The sequence below is a fragment of the Aethalodelphis obliquidens genome, unplaced genomic scaffold, assembly GCF_003676395.1.
Source record: "Aethalodelphis obliquidens isolate GAN/ISIS:26980383/991018 unplaced genomic scaffold, ASM367639v1 scaffold5, whole genome shotgun sequence".
Lineage (NCBI taxonomy): Eukaryota > Metazoa > Chordata > Mammalia > Artiodactyla > Delphinidae > Aethalodelphis > Aethalodelphis obliquidens.
This window is the reverse complement of record NW_020837949.1, coordinates 75,841,127-75,847,013: the sequence shown is the minus strand read 5'-3', so window position 1 is coordinate 75,847,013 and position 5,887 is coordinate 75,841,127. Positions and strand designations below refer to the sequence as shown.

At 39.5% G+C, this 5,887-nt stretch overlaps 1 pseudogene; it reads left to right on the top strand.

The window, feature by feature from the left end:
• Window positions 1-529: 529 nt before the first annotated feature.
• On the top strand, window positions 530-4,836 carry LOC113618592 (heterogeneous nuclear ribonucleoprotein K pseudogene; annotated as a pseudogene).
• The last annotated feature ends 1,051 nt before the right edge of the window (window positions 4,837-5,887 follow it).

Here is a 5,887-nt window from a genome sequence, read left to right as displayed (position 1 = left end):
AAGAAACACATTAAGATCCAAAAGAAAAAATTAAATAAATAACAACCAAGGTAAAGAAATTCTCGTACAACACGTCCATCCAACAGCACACCCATTTTTCCTTCTTGGAGAGTCATTTATATTCTCCCCCGTGAAAATATTAGCACCACTTCCCCTTGGCTGGATTCCTTGACACTCCCTACAGTGAGAGCAGACATCTGTTACTGAGCCTCTATTTAGGGAAAAGGTATTAACACTCAGAATACACAAAGGAAGAAATCTCATCTATAACACCCAGCATGGTATTTTTCAACCCCATCCCCTAAAAGAGCGATCTGAGCAGAACCTCTGAATATCTGATATAATTAGCTTCTCTTGTCAACAGTGTCTTCTGTTCCCTCCTGTAGTGGGTTGCATTGTGGATTCCCCAAAGATATGTTTACCAAACACCTGTGACCGTGACCTTATTTGGAAACAGGATCTTTGCAGGTAAAATCAAGGTAAGAATCTTGAGATGAGATTATCCTGGATTAACGTGGCCCTACATCCGATGACAAGAGCCCTTGTAAGAGATGAAGGCTATGTGAAGAAAGCCCAAGGTTGGAGTGATGCCATTGGATGCCAAGGGATGTTGGCAGCTACCATCAGCTAGGAGAGAGGCATGGAACAGATTCTCCCTCAGAGCCTCCAGAAGGAAACAACCCTGCTGACACCCTGATTTTGGACTTCTCGACTCCAGAGCTGGGAGAGAATAAATGTGTGTTGTTGTCAGCCACCCAGTTTGTGGTTACTTGTTACAGCAGTCCTACGAAACTAATACTGGGCACTTCTACTGGGAACTGCTTCCTCTTTCACTAGAAATGTTGCAAGAATTTAATAAGGTTGGCAAAGCTTTCCCCTGTAGTAAGTCCCCTAGAAGGACCACTTGTTCCAAAGTGAAGAGGGTCATAGGAAAACCATTAAGTAGGAGTACAGAGAAGGAAACCTATTGCCTGTAGAGAATGACACTTTCCTATAAAATAAGGACACTGAATTTTTAATAGACACAGAGAACTTTAGTGTCTTCCTACAATGCTATCCTTACACGCTACACCTAATTCAAGTTGCTACCTTCACTCACACTTTTGAAAGTCTTCTTTTGTAATTGACTTTAGAACCTGTTGGGAAGTTTAGTGTTCTCTAGAGAAACAGAACCAGTAATTTATATATATATATATATATATATATATAGGGGATCGGGGGGAGAGAGAGAGAGAGAGAGAGAGAGGGAGACATTGATTTATTATAAAGAATGGGCTCATGCAATTTTGGAGGTTGAGAAATCCCACAATCTGCCGTCTGCAAGCTGGTCGTGTGGTTAGGTCTGGTCTTAAAGATCTGACAACGAGGAGAGCTGATGATGTAGATTCCAGTCCAGATCTGAAGGCTTGAGCACCAGGCATGCTGAAGGGAGACGAAGGTGGACGTCCCAGCTCAAGTAATCAGCAGGAAGGGCCAAGTTCTTCCTTCCCCCACCTTTTTGTTCTATTTGGACCCTCGACAGGTTGGATGATACCCACCCACACCGGAGAGGGCAATCTTCTTTACTGACTCCACTGATTCAAATACTAATTTCATCTGGAAGTGCCCTCACAGACACACCCAGAAATAATGTTTAGCCAAATATCTGGGCACCCCACGACCCAGTCAGGTTGACAGTTAAAATTAAGCATCATACAGGTTATGCAAGCAAAACAATATCATTCATTTATAGTCACAATTCCAATGTTATTATCAAATCTTTCTTCTTAGGCAATTTAAATTACAATTAAAGTGACAAATACTGAACTTGAATCCACATGACTTCTAACTTAAAAAATTAGATAGATAGATAGATGGATCCTCAAAAGATGAAGAAATTTCACTATTTATAATTTTATACCAACCAGACTGGCAAAAATTAAAAGCGTGACAGTACCTTTTTTTTTTGGCTGTGCCACACGGCATGCAGGATCTTAAGTTCCCCAACCAGGGATCGAACCTGCACCCCCTGCAGTGGAAGCGTGGAGCCTTAACCACTGGACCGCCGCGGAAGTCCGACAATATCATTTTTTTTTTTTTTTGCGGTATGCGGGCCTCTCACTGTTGTGGCCTCTGCGATTGCGGAGCACAGGCTCCGGACGCGCAGGCTCAGCGGCCATGGCTCACGGGCCCAGCCGCTCCGCGGCATGTGGGATCTTCCCAGACCGGGGCACGAACCCATGTCCCCTGCATCGGCAGGCGGACTCTCAACCACTGCGCCACCAGGGAAGCCCCGACAATATCATTTTTAAGCAAAGATATAAAACTTTAGGACATCTACATCTCTGCTGCTGGTACTTCTACCGGAAGAGCTGCTATACTCATTAGGTCATAAAGATGCAGGTGCCAATACTTCTCACCCCGATAATTCTAACCCTAGGTGTGTAGCAGTAGCTCTTACACAAATGCAGCAAGAGACTTGCAAGTTTCAAGGTAACATTATTTATGATAACAAAAGAGTGGAAAGAGCCCAAATGTCCATTAACAAAAGAATGGATAGGTCAGCGGACCAGATCTATACAATGGAATATAGCACTCAAAGTGAGTGAACCGCAGTTACATACATGTATCAACATGCCAATATGGATGAAGCTCACAACCATAATGGTGAACAGTAACCAAAAAAAGTATGTTGCAGAATGCTCATGAGTATGTAACACACTGGAAGCGCCCGGCTCATAAACCCTTAGGCCTTATCATTTCAGCACAGGCCAGTCCAACCCCTAACTGTCAGTAATTTCAACCCTTTGCCAGAGGGGTTCCTTTGTTTGCAAAGCCCACTCTGCCTGCACATGAGGCAGGCCAGAAGTGCCAGGGAATTAACACCCTCCAGCAGCCAGCCCTCAACCAATGATCCACAAGACCTGTGTATAAATACTTGGGAGGATTAATTCCAAAGTGTATACTCTACTCCGTCTCCTCAGTGTGATTAAGATATATTTTACTTTATGATTTAGAAATAGATACATGTTTTAATTTTGATTAGTTAGGAAAGGAATCATAACAGCTGAATGTGAGTTCTTTTCTGTCGGATAAAAACAAAAATTTCGGTAGCTAAGTTCTTAAAACCAAGAATATTCTGAGATTGTTACCAAACATTTCCAAATGACAGGGGAAATTCTGATTTTTAGGTCTCATTTTCTTGCAAAGTAAACAACTTCTTACACAGTTTTTTTTTTTAAGCTGCTACTTGTATTATGAAAATAGGTTGTTTTGCTTGAAATATAGGAGGAAAGAAATCAGTCTTTTGTAAACTTGAGAAATGAATTAAAAGTTTTTCTAGAATAAAATTCCTTCATGTCATGATGGAATTAATCGGTTATTTATTTATTTTATTTATTAAAAAAAAAAAGAACAGGTGCAGCAGGTAGTTAAGGGTACAGAAGCTAGAGCAGACTGCCTGGGTTTGAAACCAGAGTCTGCCACTTACTAGCTGTGTGACTTTGAGTAAGTCTCTTAACCTCTTTGTGCCTTAGTTTCCCCATCTGCTGAATGGGGATGAAACAATATTTACCTTTTATGGTTGTTGTGAGGACTAGAGTTAAAATATGTAACAAATTTAGAATAGTGTCTTACAAAGACCAAGGTCCCAAAGACTGTTAGCTCTTCCTATTGCATTCGCAATAAAACCGTAAGGGAAATTTTAAACACAATATTCAGAACAGTGGTTATCTTTGGAAGGGAGAGAGCTTGATAGGTTCAGAGATGGGTATATGGGAGTCTCAAAGGTACTAGTTATGTTCTATTATTTTTAAGTTGGGTAATGGATATATTTTTGTTGTTTTATTATTATGCTTTATAACTTACATATAAATTACATCTTTAAAAATATCTATCAAATAGTGCATAATTTTTAAAAGTTGAAAAAATAAAATAATCTCCACCAAACGTGTTCAAATTTATATGTCTTTTATGATTTCAGGGTACTCTTTGCTTCAGCTAAGGCCAGTCCTTCCCCCCCTCACCCGGGTGGCAGAGCTCGGAATCTTCCTCTTCCTCCATCACCACCTAGAGGAGGAGATCTAATGGCCTATGACAGAAGCGGGAGACCTGGAGACCGTTATGATGGCATGGTTGGTTTCAGTGTTGATGAAACCTGGGACTCTGCAGTAGATACATGGAGCCCATCAGAGTGGCAGATGGCTTATCAACCACAGGGTGGCTCTAGATATCATTATTCCTATGCTGGGGGTCATGGCTCATATGGTGATCTTGGTGGACCTATTATTACTACACAAGTAACTATTCCCACAGATTTGGCTGGATCTATTGTTGGCAAAGGTGGTCAGCGGATTAAACAAATCCGTCATGAGTCAGGAGCTTCGATCAAAACTGATGAGCCTTTAGAGGGGTCCAAAGATCGGATCATTACGATTACAGGAACACAGGACCAGATACAGAATGTATAGTATTTGCTGCAGAACAGTGTGAAGGAGTATGCAGATGTTGAAGGATTCTAACGCAAGATATTTTTTCTTTTTTATAGTGTGAAGCAGTATTCTGGAAAGTTTTTCTAAGACTAGTGAAGAACTGAAGGATTCCTGCATCACTTTTTTTTTTATCTGCTTCTGTTTAAAAAGGCAACATTACTCTGCTTCACAGGTGTTCTGCATTTGAGGTGTAGTGAAATCTCTGCTGTTCACCACATGTAATGTTTTAGTTCCTTACAAACAGGGTTGGGGGGTGAGGGGGGTGTGCAAAAACTAACTTTGAAATTTTGAAACAGCAGCAGAGTGAGTGACTTTTCATTTTCGTTCACTGTTGGTGGTTTAAAAAAAATCCCCCCATGTAATTATTGTGAACTCTTTGCTTTGTGGTCACTGTAACATTTGGGGTGGGCGGGGGGAGACAGGGAGGAAAAGTAACAATAGTCCATATGTCCCTGGCATCTACTCAGAGCAGTGTGCACAATGTAACGCTCTTTTGTAAGAAATGTTTTAGATTTTAAAAATAAATTTAGTGAATCTATTTTTGGTGGTCATTTGTTTTTTAAGACAGTCATTTTTCAAATGGCTGAATTCCCCTCAACCTGTCCCCACACTAAACACTAAGTTTAATTTTCAGTCCTCTGTTGGATATAAATAAATGCATCTCTTCTTGGACTTAAGCAAAATATCTTGACACATTCAGTTCTGGTGATTTCTTAAGTGATTTCAAAGTCCATTGCTTGGGAGGAAATTCCACCACACATTCATGCTTATAATAATCTGGGGATTTTTGTTTGTTTTTGCAGATGCTTGCCCCTACCTTGCAACAATTTTCTGTTTGTAATTGTGAAGAACCAAGGTGGGGAGCAATACAACAGACGGAGTAGTTGTTATAAGTATATACCAGAAGCCTAATTAATAGCGGCAAGTTTTATTAATCAGAATAATACTTGGTTATGGAAGTGACTGATGTTAAATAAATTCTGATTATTTTTTATTAGATAATTTTTCTCCTATAGACTTAAACCGTCAGCTTGGTAGTGTTCATTAGTTAAACTTTGTAAAAAAAAAAAAAAATATATATATATATTCTTGTTTTTCCATTGTATGCAAATTAAAAGAAAAAGATGTACCACTTCCCTGTTGTATGTTGGATCGTGTAGGAAATGTTTGTCAACAATTCAAAAAAAGATGAAAAAAGTTCCTGTGGATTTTTGTATAGCATCTTGGCATTTGTATTGATAGTTAAAAGTTCACTTCTAAATAAAACTCTCATAATTCTAGATTTGATGTGGGTTTGAACAAGGGTTGATTGACACCTGTAAAATTTGTTAAAACATTCCTCTTATAAGGAAATAAAATAATCCTAAATTATAAAAAAATTCTTTCCTTTTGAATGAGCATTGCACTTAAAACATTTA